This window comes from Lissotriton vulgaris, chromosome 7 (genome assembly GCF_964263255.1).
Source record: "Lissotriton vulgaris chromosome 7, aLisVul1.2, whole genome shotgun sequence".
Classification (NCBI taxonomy): Eukaryota; Metazoa; Chordata; class Amphibia; order Caudata; family Salamandridae; genus Lissotriton; species Lissotriton vulgaris.
Window position 1 is genome coordinate 194,839,271 of NC_141695.1, and position 24,662 is coordinate 194,863,932.

At 45.4% G+C, this 24,662-nt stretch overlaps 1 protein-coding gene across 1 annotated transcript in view; it reads right to left on the reverse strand.

The window, feature by feature from the left end:
- Positions 1 to 21,864, reverse strand: part of LOC147701171 (uncharacterized) — a 79,527-nt gene extending 57,663 nt beyond the window's left edge. Inside the window, exon 1 of the mRNA XM_086928586.1 lies at positions 21,671 to 21,864. The gene's annotated coding sequence lies outside the window, so the exon portion shown is untranslated. The remainder of the gene's footprint in view (positions 1 to 21,670) is intronic.
- Positions 21,865 to 24,662: the final 2,798 nt, after the last annotated feature.

A 24,662-nucleotide genomic window follows, 5' to 3' on the forward strand; every position in this document is an offset into this window, starting at 1 on the left:
CAATATACCTCTATCCAACTAACTCCCCCCATCATCGAGGCTCCCTGCCCTCTTGTATGCTCCTAAACTGCAGATCAGCAGTACATCACGCTGACATTGCTGAAGCTCTTCTCGCTGAAGAAATTGACATCGTTTTCCTCACTGAATCCTGGCCCAATGCCCACTCTAACCCCATCCTTGACATCCTCACCCCCCCCGGGGTACAACATAATCAGACAAGACAGGCTGATCAAAACAGGGGGGGAGCGGGGGTATGTGGTACTGAGAATTCTGGACCCGTGTTATAAACATCGTCGGATCTTGACGATTTATGGTATCAGTGAACCGGAAACCTTTCATCGCACACAAACCATGCCTAATCTTACACACACACCTGTCCCTGTTTCATTCTTTATGACTTGCTTTATGAGGAGGAGGTTCCCGTTTTTATTAGGGGTCCGTCGATATCTGATGAAATACTGGACCTTGCCGGTTAATTGATTATGGGTTGGACAAACTGAAATGTCGGCTTGTAATCATGACTCTGCTTTTTCTTTGTAGTGAAAATATGCGAATAGACAACTGTAAAATAAGGAATTCTTGCCTAAAGCATATTATTTTGTATAAAAGAGAAGACTGGCTCTGTAAGTTTGAACAGTCTTCTGAGAATATACCATGTTGTACTTCTAGGATTTCTGTTACTGGCTGCAGCCAATAAATTCGATCTTTGACTTCACCAAGAAGACTCTGTGTTTCTGTAGTCTGAAACAGGAAGGACTCGAGGTCTTTGGGTGTGTTCCCTGGCATGCTGGGTTCTTAAAAACCCAGTACCTCAGTTGGCGCCCAACGTGGGGCGATTTCAGCGGTACCGGTCCAAGCCAGAGGTTCGTGAGGAGCTTTGTGTGAAAATTCTGGAGGAAGGCCGCCACTTCATCGACCCCTGTATGTCGACGTGGTCCGAAAGTCTTTGCTGCGAGGTTCCCAGCTTCCCGACGGCTACGAAGGACTGCTGCCCTGACTATCGCCCTGTTTTGGACCCTTGATGATTGGTAGAGCGGAACGATAGACTAGTCTTCTGGTGACGTCATCGATACCTCAGTTAAGTATTAGTTTTTGGGTATTCCAAGGGGATCTTTGATTTCTTGGGATCGTTTTGTTTGGAACTTGCAAGCGCCAAAACAGAGGGACTCGTGTATTCACGAGGCTATCGTATTCGATAATCCTTCGAAGTTTGAAGCTAGACTAGTGAACGAAGATGCCTGGTCTTAGCAGACTTGGAAATTTGCTTTGATTGGTTGTAATAGGGATTCCCGATTGGAGGACTTGTGTACGGTTCCTCCAGTTGGAACTCCAACGTATGAGCTCTATGTGAAACACGGTGTAGGCCCAATCACATATAATGAAGTATGGATCCGATACACCAGAAAAGATGGTGTCCTAAAATGGCCCCAATATGGTAGTTTTGACACGGAAATTCTAGATAATTTGGAGGTTAAACTTTTTAAGAAGAAAGCCCGGCCGGCAAGGTTTGACTCTTTCCGCCTATGGCGAAAGGAAGCCAAACAGAAGGAAATTAAATTAGAAAAGAGAAATAAAAGAGAAAAGGGTATTTCGATCATGCAAGCCGCTACGCAGTTTAAAGATAATGAAGAGGAACAGGCAAATGAGCAGTTGCACAGGCAACGTAAAATGGCAATTGATAAATGTTATCCAGTCTTGCCACCTCTCCACCCAGATTCACGAGAACTTGAGAGGGATCCTTTAATGTCACACGTATTGAATTCGCCGCCCCCCCTATGCGCGGAGTGCTACGGCACCTCTGCAACCCTTTGTTATACAGCGCCCAGCTGCACAGCCCCCAGTTCTCCCACAGCCGCCAGCCCCTCTTCCGCTGGCTCCTATTCTTCAGGTGCAGCCTCCTCAAGGGCCACCGATCACACCTGCTCCATCTGTGCTTCCTACGACTTTGCCCATCATACCGACTACTTCGCCTAATATTCCGTCTGGTACCGTCTCTGCCTCTGCCTTATCTCACTCTGTTTCTCCCCCTGCTCTTCCATCAGCTTCTCCCTCTGTTCGACAGAGAATGGCCAATACTGTCACTGGTCTTTTCTCTCCTTTCTTCGGGTCGCCTAAAACGACCCCCAATACAGAACGAAGACAGTTGCGGAGTCAACTGCCTGATTATCAAGAGAGAATTGTTAAATTGTTTAGCGCATAAATGGGTTGTCGATCGCATAAGATATAATGTAGAGTCTATAATGGATGTATTCCGTCAATGGGAAGCATCGAAGCAGAGATATATGTTTTTGAACAAATGTGTGTTTTTCTTTGTAAGGATTTGGAGGAAAATGATCTGGAATGTTATCCGCCTAAATTGTGCTGTGTGCGGTTCGAGTTCTCAGAAGGCATGATTGTAGGTCCTGATGTTGAGAAAGCGGTTTCGACATTATTATCGTATTGGAATGAGGGCACTTCTAGATCACTGCTTGAGCATGACGCATCCGGTAACAGAAAGGCACGACAGTATCCTATGAGAGAGGTTCCCCCGGTATGGAAGGAGGAAGTGGCTGCTGGTCCGGGGAATATTCCCCCACCTGTACCAGCGTGTTTGGGTGCATGTTCCGTGGAAGCGAGCAGAAGTGCTCGCTCTTAAGCAGACGTTACCCGACCTCCGTAAAAATCCTGCTGGATATTATAAGGAATTATCACAAACTGCAAGCTCATGCATCATGAATCTCGCCGATATAGACATGTTGTTCGGGAATGTTGTTCCACAGCCTTTATGGGGAAAGATTCGTCACACCGATCATGATCAGGAGTTAGGGGATACATAAGTTAATATTGCTGCTGCAGATGACCGACAGGTTGGTGGTGCTAAACCCGAGCCTTTAATTGCAGAACTCCCTGGTAGAATAATTAATTATATGAAGACTTTAATGCCTGCGATGCGTATAAATTGTCTGCGTGTAAGCAGAAGAAAGATGAAACAGTATCTGATTTCTTCACCAGGTTTGAAGAAACGTTTGTCGACCACAGTGGTCAAGATATGAACACCGAAGGTGGTCAACGGTTGTTTGATGACAAGTTCGTTCACAATTTGCTTCCCGAGTTGTGTAAGAAGTTGAAAGATTCAGAGAGTTCTTGGGCAGTTTCGTCTTCAGCGCAAATACTGGCTACTGCGCAGTACTACGAAAATAGAGATAAAGATGAGAAGGATAGAGCAGACAAGAAAACTAAAGAGTTGAAAACGAAGATTCTTTTACAACAGGCGTATCCGCCTCGCAATAATCAGAGTACCAGTTAGCAACCTCCACTGTTTCAGAGGAACTGGCAGAGGTTCGAGTATCCTCAACAACGTGCTCCTGTAGGTCCCAACCAGTGCGCTAATTGTAAAGAAGAGGGTCATTTTAAGAATAGCTGTCCTGCTTTGTTACAACGTATGAATGGTGTTTCAGGTGCAAGAGGTCGAGGTGTTCAACAAGCTCCTAGAGGTAGAGGACGTGGAAATTTCCCCCAGAATGCGCGTTCCTTTCCGTCTCAGAATTCGATGATCAGTTTTGATCAGCAGAATAACGCGTCTGGTAGGACAACTCAGTACTATGCTGACGACTATTCTGCAGAAGATGAGAATATGGATGGTAGTGATTGCTAGGACAGCCATAGACAAAGAGATGGAGATGTTTCAGTTCCAGTAGATCAGAGTGGACCCTATGTAGAGGTGATTACATCAGGTGTGTCAGAACCTTTTCTGTTGGATACTGGTGCTACAAAGAGTTCTATTATGCACTCAAAACTCCCTGGCGCACCTTTGTCTGGTGAAATGAATGTTTCAGTAGGTTTCTCTGGCGCCCCGGTTAGGAATCCGATCTCTAGTCCTATGTCTCTTTCTGTTGGACCTTGTGAGTTCGAAGCACCCCTTATTCTGATGACAGGTTGTGGTGAAAACCTGCTAGGATTGGACCTGTTGAAAAGACTGTATGCGACATTGTATTGTTCCCCTTCGGGAGTACAACTTACACTGGGTAAGAAAGTGATCTCTCCGATGTATTTGTCAAAGGATAAACTTCCGCCAGACTTGTTTTCTCTCCCGGATATTCTTTGGGCTACTGGTCCTAACGATGTAGGTCTTTTGGAAATACCACCTTATGTTGTGACATTGAAAGCCAATGTTAAAATGTCACGTATTCCCCAATATAAAATCTCTAGCGAAGGTGAAAAGGCGTTGTTAGTGATCATTCATGAATTGATTGGAAAAGATGTAATTGAAGAAACAAGAGGCAACGTTTGCAATAGTCCTGTTTTGCCTGTTTTGAAGCGTACTGACCCTTCCCAGCCACCTGTGTACAGATTTGTGATAGATCTTAGAGAGGTCAATAAAATTGTTGTGCCTCAGTTTCCAGTTGTCCCTGACATCACTGCCCTACTGACTATGATTCCAGCTTCAGCCACCTGGTTCTCGGTGATTGACTTGAAGAATGCTTTCTTCCGCATCCCGATTACAGAGGAAAGCAGGGACATTTTTGGCTTCAGTTTAGGAGGCCGAAGCTTCCGGTTCAAACGCGCTCCTCAAGGCTACTGTGAGAGCCCATCGATATAAGTCAGGCTCTAAAAACACAGCTTGATACGATTGTTATACCTGATGGCGCTACTCTTATTCAGTACGTTGAAGATTTGCTTGTGGCTGCAGATACGGAGGAGATTTGTAAAGAAGCCACATTGTTGTTTTTGAGTCATTTGTCTGATTTACATCACAAAGTGTCTCTTTCGAAATTGCAATATTGTCGACAAGAAGTGACCTACTTAGGTCACCTCTTATCGAAGGAGGGAAGGAAGCTAACCCCAGAAAGAATTCAGGCGATTGCTAAATTGAGTGTGCCAAGGACACAGAGAGAAGTGCGTGCATTCTTAGGCATTACATCCTATTGCAGGCAAAGGATACCAAATTTTTCCTTGCTGGCCAAACCTTTGGTAGCATTAACTTGTAAAGATACACCGAATCCCATCCCATGGTCTGAAGAGTGTCAGAAAAGTTTTTCTGAATTGCGTAATGCATTGTGTTCGGCTCCTGTGTTGGGTACGCCCGACTACAGTAAGCCCTTTACGTTGCACGTCCACGAGAGAGAGGGATGTGCATTGTCAGTGTTGACACAGCCTTTTGGGGACAAGCAACGTCCATGCGTGTATTTTTCGTCCACTTTGGATCCGGTAGCTAAAGCGTTGCCGAGTTGTTTGAGAGCAACGGCGGCAGCAGCTGTTTCTATTCGACAGTCTGCTGGCTTAGTGATGGATAACGTGTTAGTCGAGATGGTTCCACATGCAGTGGACACGTTGTTAAACAGGACCAAGACACAGCACTTAACTAGTGCTCAATTGTCGGGTTACGAGTTAACCTTGTTAGCGAGTCATGTGCACATTAAAAGATGTAGCACACTAAACCCAGCCACGTTGTTGCCAATTCCAGTTGAGACAGAGAATGCTGAAGAGCAGCATGATTGTCTCTTTAGAACTGAGGAAGAAACAAAAGGGAGGGTAGATTTGTTAAACACTCCTCTTACTGAATGTGATGGTACTTTATGGGTGGATGGTTCATGCTTCAAGCTTTCGAATGGTGACACGACTGTGGCATATGCTGTTACGACTTTGCATACGATTGTTGAAACTGCACGTATTCCACACAATTCGGTGCAAGCAGCAGAACTGATTGCACTTACCAGAGCGTGTGTGTTAGCGAAAGGAAAACGAGTGAATGTGTACACTGACAGCCAATACGCATTTGGCGTGGCTCATAGTTTTGGACGTCTGTGGCGTGAACGTGGGTTTCTGACTTCGCATGGAATGAGGATACAGCATAGTCAGTTGGTGAATGAGCTCCTTGAGTCACTTACTTTGCCGTTACAAGTTGCGATTGTGAAATGCAGTGCACACAAAAAGGTCACCAATGATGTTGGTCGTGGTAACGCGTTTGCAGACGAAGTCGCGAAAGAAACTGCAGGGAATGTGATGAGTCGGATGTATGTTGCAGGTCCAGCGAGATGGATTCCAGATGTAGGTATGTGTGAAGACACGATAGAGAGCGTGAAGTCCATTCAAGCTGAAGCCACAGAGAAAGAGTTGAGCACATGGAGAGAGAGCACGGGTAGATTGGACTCGAATGGTTGTTGGACTGAACTGTCAGAGCATCAGCGATGGTTGTTAACCGATGCGTATGTGCTCGCAGTGGTTACAATGGCGCATGGGATGGCTCACATCAGTGTGAAAGGGATTTGTAAGTTGTTGGCTCCAGTATGGCAAAACGCCGGAATTTCTAAGTGTGCAGAGAATGTGGTCAAAAATTGCATGGGTTGTCTGAAATACAACCCTGGTAGGGGAACCCCAACTCCAGCTGGTCATTTTGCTCCTCCAACGTATCCGTTCGAGGTTTTGCAGCTAGAATCTCCATTGGCTCCCTATTCCCTCAAGGATTATGTTCAAACTTCTTTGCCTCACATACAGTGCCCTGATGGCAGGTCCGGCAGATGCCCTTGGATCCTTACTTACTAGGTATGTCCCGAACAGATGCTTACGCTCGGGGGAGCTTAACCAACTGGTAATCCCCCGTGCTAAGAAGGCTAGCTGGGGGAGCAAGGCCTTTTCCATTCTGGCACCCCAGATATGGAACACTCTTCCCCTTGAGATCAAATCATTGCCTTCACTTGACCTCTTTAGGAAAGCGTTGAAAACTTGGTTTTTCATTAAAGCATACCAGTAAGCTCTGATTCTGATTGCTGACAGCTAGTTATTTGAGTTAGGCGCCTTGACGCCCATTGGGCATAGTTGCGCGTTACAAATGCCTTTTCTTTCATTCATTCATTTCATCCACATGGAGAGGTGCAACAACCTGAAATACGTACTCGTTGTTATTTGTGCCTTTTCAAGATGGATAGAAGCCTACCCTATGAAAGACAACACTGCCTTATCCACAGCTAAAGCCCTTGTCAAAGAATTCTTCCCGAGATTTGGAATGCCGAGAATGGTCTGGAGTGATAATGGAAGTGAATTTGAGGGTCGAGTGATGAAGAGAGTATGTGAAGGGCTAGGAATCCAACAGAAATTTCACGCTGCAAATCACCCACAATCAGCTGGACTAGTAGAGTGCTACAATGGCACATTAAAACTTAAGCTGGCCAAAATCCAAGCAAGTACTGGTCTTAAATGGCCTGACGCTCTGCCCTTAGCACTCCTATCAACAAGGATGACTGTGCATTCGCGAGTGGGACTTAGTCCGTATGAAGTAGTGTTTGGCCGCCCGGCCAACCTATGGGGAGTGCCAAGGCCGACAAAGTTCTGAGATTGAACATACTGTACTGCTTGACTATTTGTATGAATTGACGGCTAAATTGCATGTTTTACACCAACAGGTCCACGACTCTCTACCTCAGGTCTCTGAAGCTCCAGGACACCAGATCGATCCTGGATCCTATATCTTGGTGAAGAACTTTCAGCGAACAAAGAATGACCAGCCCCGGTGGACCGGCCCCCATCTAGTCCTTCTGTCGACAAGATCAGCTGTTCGAGTGGAAGGAAAGAAGACCTGGATCCACGGAAGTCATTGCAAGAGGGTCCCTTTGCCTCTGCCATATGACCAGACAAGAGGGCATCGCTGACTCTGAGACTGAGACTGTGCCTCGTTTTCTGCCTTTTAGCGACGCACGTGTAAAAGGAACAATTTCTGAACGTGAAAGCGACCATCATTTGCAAGAAGCTGTGCCACCATCAATTCGATTGAACACTTCAGAACCTGAACTTTTATTCCAAAACCAGACATTGCCTGGAAGAGACCACTATAATTTGCGACCGAGAGTCATGGACAAATAAAACGTATATATATGAAAGTTTTTATGATTTTTCAGTTTGCAGGCTAACTCTCCACCGAGGATCTACTCATTTTTGTTTTTCGAACCGCCATCCGGGTTCAGCTGTAGGGTTGCGGTTGCCCAAAGTCTTCAGAGTGCAAGCCTGAGACACTAGGTCGAAGGTTCTGGTTGGCCTAAGGGAGTTGCCCTGGGTTGACAGAAGCATTCCTTAGCATAGAACACCCTACCATCGCGAGCAGCATATTTAGTTTAGGATGGATTTCCCAGAGTCGGAGAGACCTGCACGGACAATGACTTTTACAAAGAGAATGTTGATAATGATGACAAAGAAACGATTTCTGACATTATGTATTTTCATGTTGCTTGGTGTAACGATGTTTTTAGTAGGATATGTTTTATTCTCTTTTCAAGTGACATTTGCACCTACTACACCACCTACACCTCCTTCTACTATTTCCTCACATTCCTTTCACCCCCTGCCTGAACACGAGTCTGCTAGAAGATTGGAATTTGTCAATAATTCATTCGTTCAACTATTGCACCAACACCAGTTAGCAGTGAACACAACTAATTGTTGGGTGTGTGGTCTTATGCCACATACGACAGATAAGGGTATCCCATATTTTGTCTTACCATTCAGCTACTATGGTTCTTTGTGGGCGTTTCAGACGATGTTCATATATGCCATTGAACCATATCCCCACGTTCCATGAGAAGTAATTCGAGCAACAAGGCATTAGTGGTGGGAATCACGAATATGAGCAGAGACATCGACTCGTATAGAACGATTCCCAGAGATGAGTTGCAGGCTTACGATAGATGGAATGTAACAGAGTATGGAGTCACCCTGAGTGAGAACAAGCGAGCAAAGAGATCCTCCCCGATTTGGATTGTACCCCATCAGGGTCACCTATGTCTGCAAGGTAATGGCAAAAATCCCAGAGCTCAGCTAGGGAAAAGTACTTGCACTAAAACGTATGTTTTTGCATCTCGGACTTCCCCTTCATTCCTAGCAGCTAAGGGTACCTACTTCATCTGCCATGATAGAGCCTATACATGGTTGCCCCCTGACTTCTCGGGCACATGTTTTATTTCGTTCCTGTTGCCTCCCACCTACACGGCCGCAGCAGATTACCACAAGACAAGGATAGTTAGGAGTGTCGTGAGTAAAGACGACACAGCAGGACAAGAATTTGGAGACTTCATAAAAGGTTTTCTGCCATTTTGGGGGCCTGTGGTGAACAGCAGGAACATTTGCCAATTGACAAGGGTGGTTGAATCCACTATAGTCCAAACTGCCGGTGCCCTTAGTAACTTAACTGTTGAGCTCCAGTCAGACCGCCTTATGACTCTTCAGAACAGGGCTGCGTTAGATGTCATACTTGCAGAACGAGGTGGGGTATGTAAAGTGATAAAATCTAATTGTTGCGTCTTCATCCCAGATAACGCTCCAACAGTGTACCAGGCAGTTTCCAAACTGCATAAAATCTCTGAATCCATTCGTGTGGATAAAGGAGACTGGTCGTTGATGGGATGGTTCTGGGAACTGTTATCTGCCTGGGGATGGAAGATTCTAATGGTCATTGGAATGATCTTAGCCATTCTTTTCCTGTTCTGTCTGTGCATACAGTGTGCTCCTACTATATGTGGCCTCTGTGCTACATCATGTGTAAGGAAACCTCTATTGAGGGACGAGCTAAGTAATAGGATGATGCTACAGCAACATCTAAATGACTTTATGAATATAGACCTGGACTCAGATTAGAATGAGTATAGGTTAATTGCCTATGTAAGGGCAAAAGGAGGGTCTGTGGTACTGAGAATTCTGGACCCGTGTTATAAACATCGTCAGATCATGGCGATTTTGGTATTAGAGGACCGGAAATGGCGAGTATACTATATACGAGCATTTTGGCTGTGTTCGAGTAATGGGATCACCGTTAAATCAGAGTTCCCGTCCTGAACCCTCGGGTTCCATTTTGTGAGCGGAAGCCATCTTGTGATTGCCCTCACATAGGCCAGTAACTAAGGCCGAAAACATATCTTAAGGACACGTACACCTTTGCCGACTCCTCTGTGACCTGGCCAAGCTGACTCCACTGCCTGAAGCCAAACCTGTCCGGCCAGTTCCTTTCCCAGTGGCCGAGTGAGATTAGTATCAAGGCCCAACATGTCATAAACCTTTCATCGCACACAAACCATGCCTAATCTTACACACACCTGTCCCTGTTTCATTCTTTATGACTTGCTTTACGAGGAGGAGGTGCCCGTTTTTATTAGGGGTCCGTCGATATCTGATGAAATACTGGACCTTGCCGGGTAATTGATTATGGGTTGGACAAACTGAAATGTCGGCTTGTCATCATGACTCTGCTTTTTCTTTGTAGTGAAAATATGCGAATAGACAACTGTAAAATAAGGAATTCTTGCCTAAAGCATATTATTTTGTATAAAAGAGAAAACTGGCTTTGTAAGTATGAACAGTCTCCTGAGAATATACTGTGTTGTACTTCTAGGATTTCTGTTACTGGCTGCAGCCAATAAATTCGTTCTTTGACTTCACCAAGAAGACTCTGTGTTTCTGTAGTCTGAAACAGGAAGGACTCGAGGTCTTTGGTCGTGTTCCCTGGCACCGCTGGGTTCTTAAAAACCCAGTACCTCAGGGACCAGCCATCATCCACAAAGCTGGAATATAGATTACTAATCTCAAACCTGCAGAATACCTATCGTTTGAATACCTGGGTGTCGAACTCACCACAAAGGGCACCTCATCCATCAAATTCCACACCATCTACCATCCACCTGGAGAAGGTACTCTTTTTCTAACTAACAGACCTAATAACACTGTTCTCCTTTACAGATACCAAAGACGTGCTCCTGGGTGACCTCAATATCCACTGGAACGACCCAAAAGACTCCACTGTCCTGAACCTATCCAACCTTCTGGAAATACATAACCTCAAACAACTCTGCAATAAGCCAACTCACATCAATGGTGCAACACTAGATGCGATCATTATCAACAACAAACTGGCCTCTCGGAGAGCGATTTCTCCCATGGACTGATCCGACCACCACCTCATTCTGTTCAGGATTGACACACCTGTCAGCCACCAACCTATTTGGGACGTCAAATCTAAACTCTTGACCAGAAACATCTAAAAAGCCCCTTTATCCGAACTTGAATCCATGATTCATGATTCATTCCATCTTCAACTCCATCCCTCATCATGGACGGCAGATGACTTCACTACACACTTTAACTAAAAAACATGACAGAGGTTTTAGACCAAGTAGCTCCACTCAAACAACTGTGGCAAAACAAATCAAAACCCTGGTTTAAAGTGGAGCTAAATGATGAACGGCGCCAACTATGACAAACGGAAAGGGCTTGGAGGCTTAACCCCTCGACATTACACCTAACACAACTTAGATCTGCTCGGCAGGCATACAAAAAACACATTTTCAGTGAAAAGGCGTCCTTTTTCCGCAGCCAACTAGATCTGGCAAAAAACAGACCGAGTGAACTCTTCAACATTGTCAAAAGTCAAACTAACGACACCCCCTTCACTATTAAATTCGCTAAAATTGATCAAACCTTCATACGAACCGCAAACACCCCCTCCCTCATAACTTGCCCCCCTTCTGCTTCCCTTGACCACGCAAAAAGAGTTCAGTATAAGGACAATCAGACCGGCCTCCAGCTAAAAAACAATGCGCGCTGGTCTGACTTTGAGCTAATGGCGGAAAACGAGGTCTTCAAGATAATTTCTAATCTAAAACCTTCCTCCCACACCATGGACCCCCTCCCTTCCACAATCATAAAAGAACTCAACCACACAATTTTCCCTTTCTGGACAAAAATCATCAACGCCTCTCTCACCTCAGGCTGTGTCCCAGACTCACGCCCATTCTCAAGAAACCAGGGGCCGACCCTAATGATCTGAACAACCTCAGACCTATCTCAAACCTCCCATTCCTTGCAAAAACATTGGAGTCAGGTGTTCTCTACCAACTCAAACACATTGATGAGTTCAACCTCCTCTACACCTTTCAATTGGGATTCAGGAAAGGCTGTAGCGCTGAAACAGCCATACTCAACGTCTCGGACGACATTCGCATAGCCTTAGATGATGGTGATGCCTGCCTACTCATCCTTATTGACCTATCTGCGGCATTCAACACAGTTAATCATCCAGCTCTTCTGGAGACCTTGTCGAAGCGCTCCGGCATAAATGGTACTGTACTAAAATGGTTCACCTCTTTCCTCCAGCATCGCTTGCAACAAATAAAATCAACTCCTGTCTCTCGAAGCCAACAAAAGTCACACTTGGGGTGCCACAAGGCTCATTCCCCTCCCCGTCCCTCTGCAATCTCTTCATGGAGCCCCTCACAATCATCTTGAAAAAAGCTGGAGCGAGTTACCACCTTTACGCGGATGACACCCAAATCTGTTTCAAAATCAAGTCCCCCGATGACATCCAACACCTCAATACCACTAACGGAGATCCAAACTTGGTTCAACGTCAATCACTTAAAGCTCAACCCAGATAAAACTGAACTGATCCTATTCTCTCCAAAAAGCAACCATCGTCCTATACAGGTTGTGACATCGATGCAGAAAAAGGATCTTCTTCCGGTCCTGGTCTTACAGATCCGAGGGACGGTGGCAAGGGCCAGTTGGGCAGAGCGGAGGTGTCTGGTGGGAACGTGGAATGAGAGAAGGTGGTTCAGGTATGCTGGTCTGGAATTGTGGAGGGCTTTGTAGTTGTGTGTGAGGAGCTTGAAGGTCACTCTTGGTTGACTGGAAGCCAGTGGAGTTATCGTAGGTATTCAGAGATGTGGCTGTGGCCCGGAATGTTGAGGACCAGTTTGGTGTGGCGTTTTGAACATTCTGTTGTTTCTGGATGGCGCCTGCATAGAGTGCGTTGCCATAGTCGAGTCCGCTGTTGATGAGTGCATAGGTGACTGTTTTTCTGGCCTCAGTGTGGATCCATCTGAAGGTCTTTTGAAGCAGAGGAAGAGAGTGGAAGCATGATGAGGTGATGGTGTTGATCTGGCAGTTCATAGTAAGGGAGGAGTCCAGTATGATGCAGAGTTTTCTAGTGTGGTCTGTGGGTGTGTGAGGGGTTCCTTATGTGGTGGGCCACCATGAGTCTTCCAAAGCGATGAGGACGAGGACTTCGGTCTTGTCCAAGTTGAGCTTGAGACAGCTGTGTCATCCAGGTGGCGACGACTTTCATCCCATTGTATACGTTTTTTCTAGCGATTGTGGGCTCCTTGGTGAGGGAGAAGATCAGCTGGGTGTTGTCAGCATAGGACACAATGTTCAGTCCATGATTCCTGACTATGGCAGCGAGTGGGGCCATGTAGACGTTGAAGAGGGTGGGGCTCAGGGAAGAGCCCAGGAGGACTGCACAGCCGATCTCCGTGGGTGCTGACAGGGACCGAGGTAGTCTGACTCGCTATGTTCTACCAGAGAGAAAGGAACAGATCCAGTCATGGGTTCTGTTGTGGATGCCGGCGTCGTGGAGTCCCGTAAGTAGGGCGTGGTGGGAGATGTGTCGAAGGCTGGCAAGAGGTCCAGGAGGATGAGGGCTGCTGTTGCTCCCTGGCTGAGGAGGCCTCGGATGTCATCGGTGGTGGTGAGGAGGAGGGCAGTCTCAGCTCTGTGGTTGCTTTGAAAGCTGGATTGAGAGGAGTCTAGAACGTGGTTGGCTTCTATGAATTCGGAGAGTTTTGCAATATTGCGGTTTGTCCATTCGGTGGACGGGTTATTCAGCAGGGGGCTGATATCGGCGTGTTTCCAAATGTCAAGGAAGGTGGTGGTCTCGATAGAGCAGTCGAGTTCAGGGGTGATGGTGGCTCTGTGGAAGATGTAGTGCAGGCAGGGGTCTGAGGGTGCTCCAGAGGGAATGCTCTTGATGGTTTTGAGGGAGTCGTCTGTGGTGAGCGAGGCCAGTTGAGCAGGATCTTTTGGGGGAGTCATCACACCCGGTGCTGGCGGGAGTGATGGGTGGGCTTTGGGTGTTGAAGCTGTTGCAGATCTGCGAGATCTTGTGATGGAAGATAGTGCTGAGTTTGTTGCCGAGGTCTTGGGATGGTGCGACATCTATGGTCTCGCGGTTGAGATTGGCGAACTCCATGATGATGGTTAAGAGTTCTTTGCGGTTAGGTGCATTGGCGTGGATTCTTTTTTGGATGGCCATTTTCTTCGTGGTATTGATGAGGATCTGGTGTGCGGTGACAGTGGTTTTGAAGGCTCCGTGGGCTACCGGGGTTTTGTTGTTCCTCCATCTCTCCATGAGCCATCTACAGTTGTGTCTGGGCGCTTTAAGGGTGGCAGTGATCCTACTGGCTTTCTTGGAGTGTTGCTTGCCAATCATTTTCTTGAGGGGCACTAGTGCATTAGAACCATTGGTGGAGGTGACATGCTGATGTATTGGTGTCTATGAATGTCAGTGGTGTGGTTGTGCTGAGGGAGGCAGTGAGATGCTCTTCGGTGATCCTGTTCCAGTTGCGGCCGGGGAACGGTGGTGCGGTGGTGTACAGTGGGTTTGGTGAAGGCAAAATGAACGCAGTCGTGGTCAGTCCAGAGGAGTTTGGAGGTGTGGCTGTAGATGATGTTTTTTCTGACATGGAATATGGGGCAGAGAGTATGTCCTGCTGCCTGGGTCAGAGAAGTGACTAACTGCTTGAGTCCAATGTTGATTAGGTTCTCCAGAAGGGCTTCACTGTTCTGGTTGTTGGGGTTGTCCAGGTGGAAGTTGAGGGTCGCCGAGTAGGATGTAATTGGTAGATGTAAGAGACTAGGATGCGAAGAAGTCAATGATGCTGTCGGTGAAGGGTGGTGGGAGCCAGGAGGTCTGCAGATGAGGGTGCCGCGGAGGGAGGTGTTGGAGTTGGTCTAGACCAAGTGGAGAAGTTCCATGGTTGTTGTTGGGTCATCCGAGTGGGTGGTCAGGCTGTATGCCCGGTAAAATTTCTTCGTTATTATATACGGGGTGACCCACAGAAAGTCCTAGGACCTGGCTATTGAGCGTTACAGATAAGGTGGTCCTAGACGTTAACTCTACACACAATTCTTGATACTATGTTGTACAACCTAATTCCATTCTTATTCCACATGCGAAATGAATCCTGCAATGAAGAATTTTGGAGACAAAAAGGAGAAAACAATAGCCCAAAGTTAAACAAATGTCCAACTCACACAAAACGATGTTTTAAATGTTTTAAAAGTAGAGGAAAAGACTCTACTATTTATTCTAAATAAAATTCCTCATCATGATACAATATACAAATATACAAATTTGGAAAAACAGGGGGTTACCAAAGGGTAAAGGGCATAGAGTGAGAAATTGGTGCTCGTGTGGGATAGAAAAGGACCAAGATGGTCAAGAGACGGTAAATTCCAAATGTTTCTTGAGTCCAAGGTTAAATAATCCTTGGAAAGATTCTGGAGGAGCCTGCCCTCAATGATTATATCGCAAAAAATGTCACTCTTTCTCGCTGTATTACGGCGAACACTTCATCAGTTGCTCTTAATTTCCAAGGGGGTGGGGAACAGGGGCACAAAAGATGCAGGCTCCAGGTAGGGGGAAGGATTGTCGACGTTTCGACCCAAGGATAAGAAGGGCAGTTGATATCCTCAAGAACGGGTCTTCATCAGGACGGGGTGGTGAAGGGAGGGAGCTAAGTTACATTGAATTCATGTAACCCCAGTGGTGTGGGCGGACACCCTTTAATGGTGTGCCATGTGCGAAAAATCAATGGGTTTTTTGAAAGCCGTCCAAACGTGCTCTCTGGTACCTCGCTGTCAGTGGTAGCGGGTGGGTATTGATTAGTTTGTCGAATTCAAATGATTTGCGCTTGTTTTCCCTAGGATAATTTAGTTTGCCAAAGCTTGTTTTAAATAATAAGTCAAAATTATAGATGTCAATAAACTTTTTTCTTTTTTGACAAAGTAAGTGATATTACCCACCAATATATAGGAACTAACAGTCTCTGGTAACTAAAAGTGCCTTTAAATATCAAATTTCAGCCCTATATATTTAAGTGGGTGTGGGAGAAAGTGAAATAAAGTCTTTTAAAGTGAATATTACATAGTCTCAGGTTAAATACTAGGAAATATTTTTTCTTGGGAAATTACTGGAGATGTAAATTAGGAGAAAGTAAAAGATAAAATTACAAAAATTGGCTTTAAGGAGCACTATAAATTTATAGTTTGAAGGCAAAGTTTTAAAACCAGTAGTCGCCCCTATTTTATTGTATATCTCCATGACTTTTCCACAATTCTGACAAATGATTGCGAGTGTTACAGAAGCTATTCACAATTTTTTTCTGGGGTGACTTTAATATGAGAAAGTTGAGAAATGGCTTTTAAAACTTATGAAAAAGGTGGCAAAGTCTCCTGAAATCTGCACAATTTCCTAATGTCTCATTACTTACAACATCTTCTTTCAAATCTGAACAAAGACAGCATTCTATCTGCTGATACAAGATTTGCGACACATTTTATGTAACAAAAAATGTACTTGTGTTACTCAGACAACTGCAGTGTTTTGTTGCTCAAAGCTCTCAAAATGTACCAGATATTACTCCCTTTCCAAAAAAAACTAAAATTTAGACAAATCTCTGTACCCAGGATCCCGCCCAAAAGCACAATATGTAAAGAATGTGGGACCATGGACCTTGTTTCAATAATAAACAATCCCTGTGAAGAACAGTTAAAGAGTATGTGTGAGAGATGGCAGGTCTCAGAGGCAAAACAGAAGGATCTGGCAAGGATTATCGTCACCTGAAGCCTATACAGTTCCAATATGAAAGGAAGCTCTCTAAATCAGCAGGATGCACAAGAACAGTCTGTGCAGCAGAGGACTTGTTGAAAAAATGGCCCTCTGAATGTTCCTCCTATTTTTCTGAACTTCTTTTCGTTGGCCTTAGGATTCTGGGCCATCACCTCGGCTGACCAGTGCTGAAGTGCATGTGCTTTTCTCCTAACCATGGTGACATTGTTGTATATTCAATTGACATATTTAGTTTACTTGTCAGTCCCTTGTAAAGTGGTATACTATATACCCAAGGCCTGTTATCTAAAGGTTACTAGTGGGCCTGCAGCACTGGTTGTGCCACCCACACAAGTAGCCTTTCAAACCTGTTGCAGGTCTGCCATTGAAAGGCCTGTGTGTGCAGTTTACTGCCACTTTGACTTGGCATTTAACAAGTTACCAAGTCTAAAGCTCCCTGTTTATTACACCTACATCACCCCTAAGGTAAGCTTTAGGTAGCCCTAAATGCAGGGTGCTGTGTAACTAAATGGTAGTACAGGTACTTTAGGATTTACATATCCTCGTAGTGACAAACCGGTAACTTAATTTTCACTTCTGTGAGGCCTACTCCTCTACATGGCTAGCATTGGGAATTCCTTAAACCATTTTAAAGCTGTAATTCCTGATTATAAAGGAGTAGCTGAATTATATTTTATATCTTTGGAATGGTAATGATACATCCTCTTTAATGGTAATGTTGGGTTTACCATTACTATTTTAAACATGGCACTTTCAGAAAGTGGGATTTCTCTGCTGTTCCTGTTCTGTGTGCCTGGCAGCATGTCTCCACTACACGTCTGGGGAGGGTGACAGGTACACTTTGTGGATTCCCTCTAGACAGGCCAACACACACAGGAAGGGTCAGTGTGACAGAACTCATCTGCATTCTGATAGCTCTTCCTGGGCAGGAAGAGAGAGTGCAAGCTGACACTTACACCTGAATATGTAGTGCCCTGATTCCCACAAAAGGCTGATTACCCCTTACTGATAGTCTGGAGCCTAAGCTGGAATGAAAGGGAGACCTGCACACTTCAAGACCAGCTTTAAAGTGACCCCCACTTCAAAGTCACATTTGGGTATAGGTACTGGGTCTCTGACCCTCCCAAGATAAGACACTTCTGTATCTACAACTGCACTTTGTCAGAAGGACTGCTGTGCTGCGTAAATAACTTATTGCTGGACAGCTGACTTGTAAGGCCTGCTTTTCTCCTGTGTTGCTCTGCTGCTCTCTGACTCTGCTGAAAGAGAGCTGGACTCTTCCTTTGTCTCCAAGTGTGATCCAAGAGCTTGTTGGCTTGCCTCCGGTTTCTAGAGATTCAGGGATATCAAAGTCTCTTGTGCCTGGTTCAGTGGGAGATACTTGAAACACAGACATCGACACATCTCCTGTCTGTGTGCAGCAGAACTGGCGCATCACCCTGATTGCAGGAGTAAAATTGAAGCTTCACTTTTGCAACCAATGCAGTGCCTTGAGAGCCCAATGCACCTGAACCATGCATCACCACTGCAGCAGCTCAAACAGATTGGCGCATCTCTCGACTGCGTGAAGAAACCCAGGGCATCGTCCTATGGAACCTACACATCTCAGCCTGGTATCTCGCCAGCAGGACTGATCCATCGCCATCACTGTGTAGAGAAGAATCAATACATCTTCGACCTGCGGGGTTGACATCGATGAATTGCACAACACACCTGGCTGTTGCAATATTACAACCAGGAAAGGTACCTTGTTCACCAGGGCTTCAGTGGGTCCTGTGGTCAGCTAGTGCGCCATTGCAATTGGCCCGAATTTTGACTCTGCTTCAGTCCAGCACGACCTCAAGTAACCCCAAAAACGCAATTTGCTTCCAAGTGCTATTTTTCACTTATTCTTTTAAAATTTATATCTTGACTATTAGTTATGGGATTTTTTTCGTTTTGGTCTTGTTTTTTACAGAATATAATAGTCTATTTTTCTAAACCTGTGTGGAGTCTTTTTGTGGTGTTTTGATGTTAATGTGTGTGTGTGAGAGAGCTGCAAAAATACTTTACACATCGCCTAGCTATCAGAGTGTGAGCATAGGTAATCTCCAAGTGTGTGTCTGACTTCTACAGGGTGCATAGTCTAACCATAAGAAGCCCAATTTCTAACAGGACTCCATGATGCATTTTGTATGGAACTGTGAGAGAGCCCAAGAAATGTGTAAATCTATTAACAAACTGATCAAAGAGCCAACTGTGTAAAGAGCCATCACATATGAACTTATACTTTAATGTATTGGAAATAGACTGTACAGAAAATAAAAAAGAACTCTATGGAGGTTTATAAACTGCATAAAAAAAAGTCATGTGGATAAACAGGAATTTATTCGTATTTCACCATCAACAGATATCCTGGAAAGAGTGCCGGAAAACTGCTTTTAACAAATGTTCTGCTACGTGTGCATGGATAAATATAGTTTCAGAAAAGAATGAGCCCATGAAAATTGGAAAATTAACTATTGGTTGGGATGGGTATTGTGCATTGATCTAGATGCAAAACAACCAAGGATTAGCCTGTGAGAATTTGACCTGAAATGCTTTGTCATTACAGTCAATATACTTAGGTCCAGATTTATCAAACTTTCATGCAACACAGCAAGGCACCTTGTTTGACTGCACTACATGTAAGGGAGAAGGCAGGAATGTGCCATACTTAACATTATATGGTGCATTCCTGTCCTCTCCTTGCTCTGGCGCACAATGTGCTGCCTTGCACCAACACAAAACACACAAAATGATGGACCGAATGTTGCACATTGGCAAAACATTCACCCCCAGTCACATATCTGGGTTTAATCCATCGTTATTTTGCTCACCACGCCACCACAGTTCAGACATGGCCATATGCAAATCAGTCTTGACCCTGTGCCTCATGGGAACAGTCCAGCCCGAACTGCCAAGCCATGTCTTCCCTGGACCGGAATCAAGCATCCTAGGACTGGTTTCGGGGTTTCTCCCCTCTTCAGCCAGGATAGCTTGACTCCAGTGGCGTAGCAAGCACGGCACCCACGTCTGGGCATACCCTTCCCACATAGGGCGAACAGCAAAACACACAAGATGATGGACGGAATGTTGCACATTGGCAAAACATTCTCCCCCAGTCACCGATCTGGGTTTAATCCATTGTTATTTTGCTCACTACGCCACCCCAGTTCAGACATGGCAGTTTGGGCTGGACTGTTCCCACAAGGAACAGGGTCAAGACTGATTTGCATATGGCTGGGTCCATTCTGTGGTGGTGTGGTGAGCAAAAGAATGATAGATTAAAACCCCGATCCTTGTGACTGGGAGTGAATGTTTGCATTGTCCAACATTCCGTACATCAACTGTTTCATTTGCATATGTTGCCCTAAGTGGGAAGGGTATGCCCAGAGGTGAGTCCCGTGCTCACTACACCACTGGATTCAAGCTAGCCTGGCTGATGAAGGGTGATGCCCTGAAACCGGTCCCAGGATGCTTGTTTATGGTCCAGGGAGGACCTGGCTTGGCAGTTCAGGCTGGACTGTTCCCACAAGGAACAGGGTCAAGACTGATTTGCATATGGCTGGGTCCAAACTGGGGTGGTGTGGTGAGCAGAAGAACGATGGATTAAACCCAGATCCTTGAGATTGGTGGTGAACGTTTGCATTGTCCAACATGCCATCCATCAACTGTTTCATTTGAATATGTTGCACCAACACAGGCACCCTTGTGCCGTAATGCTAGAGTGCCTACGTTGTAGGCAAGATTGCTTTTGTGCAGGAAGGCACTCCTTCTGGCACTAAAAGAATCATCTGAGGCTTTTTCTTCTTTCTATTTGATCTGCAGAATTCAGCACACATAGAAAGATGAAAAAACTAGGGGTGGGCGAAATATTCTGTTCTGCCTGAAAAAATGGGTGAAATTTTGGCGACTCCGCATTACTCTAGTAACACAGAGTTGCAGACAAATTGTGCCAATTGCCACACAGTGGAATTTTGCTTCTCACATGATTGACAAAACAGTAGGTTGGAGAGAACAAACAAGATTTCCCATCCTCCTAGCATGATTTTTGATTGCTATGAGGCCACCCAGTGTGATTTTTCCAGTGTAGGCTATTGTGGGCAGTAGTGCCAGTTCGTGGTCAGAAGGCTGCTGCTCAAGTAGCTAATCTAGTCGAGCAGCAGCAAAATCAAGTTGAGTAGCTGCGCCCTCAATCGTTCCTTGTGGTGCCATCCATGATGATTTTTCAGTTCAGAACATGCTCTTGGAGCTCAATCACAGGGCCAGCAGCACAAAGTGCCTATTTCCTTCCATTGGTAGAACTCTGTGGAATCTTGCAGAGTATTTTGTAATTCAGCAGAATTCCATGGAGTCAAATTCTGTGGGTTCTGCACACTCCTATAAAAAATGAGGAGAAATAAGCCTATTTCGTAGCATTTTGCACCTTCCCAGGTTTATCACGGATGTTAAAAAACCTGGGAATATGCCAAAATCCATGGGTGTATGCGCGGGAACATCCACGCTCCATCTATGAAACACCTCACTGGCACAGAGCAGCGCAAGCCAGTGATTTCCATTGCCTTGCGTTACTCCAGATCAACCAATCACCCCAGAGCCACCAAGGTGACCTTTAGTGGTACCTTGTGTGACACAAGGGCAATGCACTGTGATAAATCTGCCAATCAATATGTGTACTCATGCTTATATACCCAGTGGAAATATTTAACCCCCTATGGATATTACGCACTACTATCCCTTTTCTCCTCCTTACCCTCAAAGACTATATTTTCTCACCACTGTCTAAAAGAAATTCGATAAAAAATTATTGAAATTGAAACATTGCATACAAATTGGAAAACTGATTAAGCTTAACATTTGAATATAATTTCAAGAAGACACTTGCTCTGGCAAAGTAATGATTTGGTTAGATTTCAACTCTAATCTCTTCTGGTGAATAATCCCTCAGTATCTCTTCCCACCCCTGAGACAGTGTTGAGATCTCTGATTATACACGGTGTGACTCACCCGACTTCCTAGGGATGGATGTACAAGATGCATCTCTACAAAAGGCCCAAAGAAATGGTTGGAGTGACGACCCATTGATTAGTCGCTACGGAGACGATGAGAACAATGGTGCTGATGAGGTTGAGGAGTAACCCGGACACTTTCAGAGCAATCATGATCAATGGATGAAGTTCACTGTTCTCTTCACTGGGCACCTGTAAAAAAACATATGGATTATTAAAGACATGTAGGGAGCGCTCCTGGTGCTGCAAAGGATTAAACTGGGAATGTTCTCTAGCAGGATTGTTAGACCTGGCACCATTGGCGTGGGTCTCCCATTTTTTGTGTTGCCTCATGTATTTTTGCTGGTGTTGGATGCTTTGGGCACTGTGCCACTGCTATCCAGTGCCACAGTGCAAGTGCTCCCTGTTGTAAATTGCTGTATGGATTAGTGGTTCCATGTTTGTCTATTTTGGTTTACTTGTCTAGTGCACTGAGTGTGCCGGGGTGTGTAATCCAAATGCTGCTGGTGGGCCTGCAGCACTAGTTGTGCCACCCACAGAAGCAGCCTTGTAAAATGTGTCTAATGTCTGCCATTGCAGTTTGGTACTGTCATGCTGACTGGGCAAGTGCACCCACTTGCCAGTCCCTAAACCTTCCCTTTTCTTCATATCAGTCACCCCTATGGTAGGCCCAATGGCAGGGTGCATTGTAAGTATAAGTTAGGACAATCATTGATGTGTGTGGCATGTGCTAATAGTGAATTACAGCCATTTTCATTTTTCACTGTTGCAAGGCTACCTGTTCTCCATAGGCCAGAATGGGCTGTTAGAATTGTTACCTTTTATAATCCTAACAGGCTCAGAGAACATGGTAGAAATTCGAGTTTGGTATGCCCGAACTCAGAATAATAAAATACATCTTTTAGTGAAGTTTATTTTAATATTCTGTGTTTGCAAATACAACTTTTCGAAAGTAGGTCTTTGCTTGTCTAACCATTCAAACCTGCCTCCGCTAGGATGTGTGTTCCTCGGTCTGTTTTCTGTGAGTGACAGGGCTGGGGAATTCCAGGAGGCAGGCTGAGTCACCCAGTGGTGAATAGAGATCTGCATCTAGATGGGAGGGAGGAGTGCACCTGAACTCTGAATAGGGCTGTGCCTGCCTTCCACAATGCTGGCTCCACCCCCTGGGGAGCAGATGATGTCTCTCCCCTGCACACTGAAAGAAGAGAAGGAGTCCTGTCAACAAAGTGCTCCAGGACTATACTTGCCACAAAGCTGGCTCCACCTCCTGTGGGACGTCTGATGTTTCTGCCCTTCACTGTGAAAGGAAAGGAGAAGTCTGGTAAACAAAGTACTCAGGAACTGGTTTGGACTAGGCACAGGTCCCATCTCCCCTCAGAGAACAAAGGGTTTTGGGGTATAAATATTGGGACCCTGCTCCCATGAAATTGGATCACTTTGGACTACAAGGAGAGACTATTCCCAAGCTGAAGTGCTGCTTGGGGGATTGGCCTGCAGTGGTTGCCTTACTGCCAAAGGAAGGAGAAAGGAACTTTGTGTACTTTGCCTTCAACTTGTGAAGGATCTCCAAGGGCTTGAAAAAGAGCTTGCCTCCTGCTGAAGTCTCGGGGACAAAAGACTTCACCCCCAGCTCCCCAGAGTTCTTTTGGAAGTGCCTGCTGCTGTTTTGGGCCTTCTGAGGAACTGCGTGTCGCAAGGAGTTGGAAGCGGGACTCAACGAGAAGGAGCGTGTCCCCATCGCTGTGCCTGCCGTCGCAACTCTGGAGAAAGGAGGGTGTCGCCGCTGGAAGTGTCGCACTGTACCGCATCGACCAAGAGCACCTCACATTTCCCAAGTAGTGCGCCGCCATCGGAGCTGCTGCCATTGCATCTTGGATGTCGCCGCTGTAGTTGTCGCATCCAGCGGATGCTTCACGCATCTTGGGAGAAGAGCGTCGCTGTTGGAGCTGCTGCCGTTGCATCTTTGATGTCGCTGCTGTAGTGCGCTGTAGAACTGGTCGCATCCCCAAGAAGCGTGCCGCATCTGGAAGATCTTCACGTCTTTATTTCTTTGCACCTGAGATTTGCCGCATTTCCATCGCTGCGACATTACTTGTCGTGGAAGCGCAATGCAACTCAAGGTACATTGACAGAGAGTGTTGCATCTAAGAACTGAACTAAACTAAGCTTAAATCTACCATTTTAAAGTGATCATAGTGTGTATTTTTGTCGTTTATGTATGTGGTAACAACTGCTTAACTTACCACGCCTCTGAAGTAAAGCCTTGCTGCTCGCGCCACGCAACCTAGCGGGAGAGCAGGGGTTATTTTAAGAGTGTAATCCCCCTTACCCTGATTAGAGGAGAGGGTCCCTATTTGTCACAAGTACCTACCTGTGCCAACTAGAGACCCCCAAATTCAACAAGGGTTATCTGTGGACCTACTTCCAGAGCCTTGGTCACCTAACTTAGAATCAAAATTTCTTTCGGTTTACGTAGTTTTATTCCACAATCTAGTAGATTGTAAAATACTATGAAGAGCTTATGGCGCCCTACTTAATTATTATGAGATACTCTACCTTTTACCAAAATAATATATTAATGGTGTTGATCGGATTTGAAATTAGTAATCATAGTGAATAGTGTCTTTCCATGACAACTCATCTCTTTGGTGCTCTCACAATGATATAGTGAGAAGTGTATATTAACAAGCATTGACAAAGCCACTGGTTTGACTTGTGTGCAGCACATATGCACATTTATACAGCCACACAACATGTCCAGATTGACGAAGATGACACATGCAAATATGCGGAGCTACACACCTACTTTTTTTCATGTTCACACAGACTAGCAATGGCACAGACAATCCCTCTATACAGACCTACAAAAGCCCAAACTACCTGCAATGCACTCACCCATGCACACATACCACAAGACATGTATTATGCTACGTTAGTCTGGGTGTTGTGTGTTACATGCTAATCTAATGTCTTCTCAAATGAGTGACTAT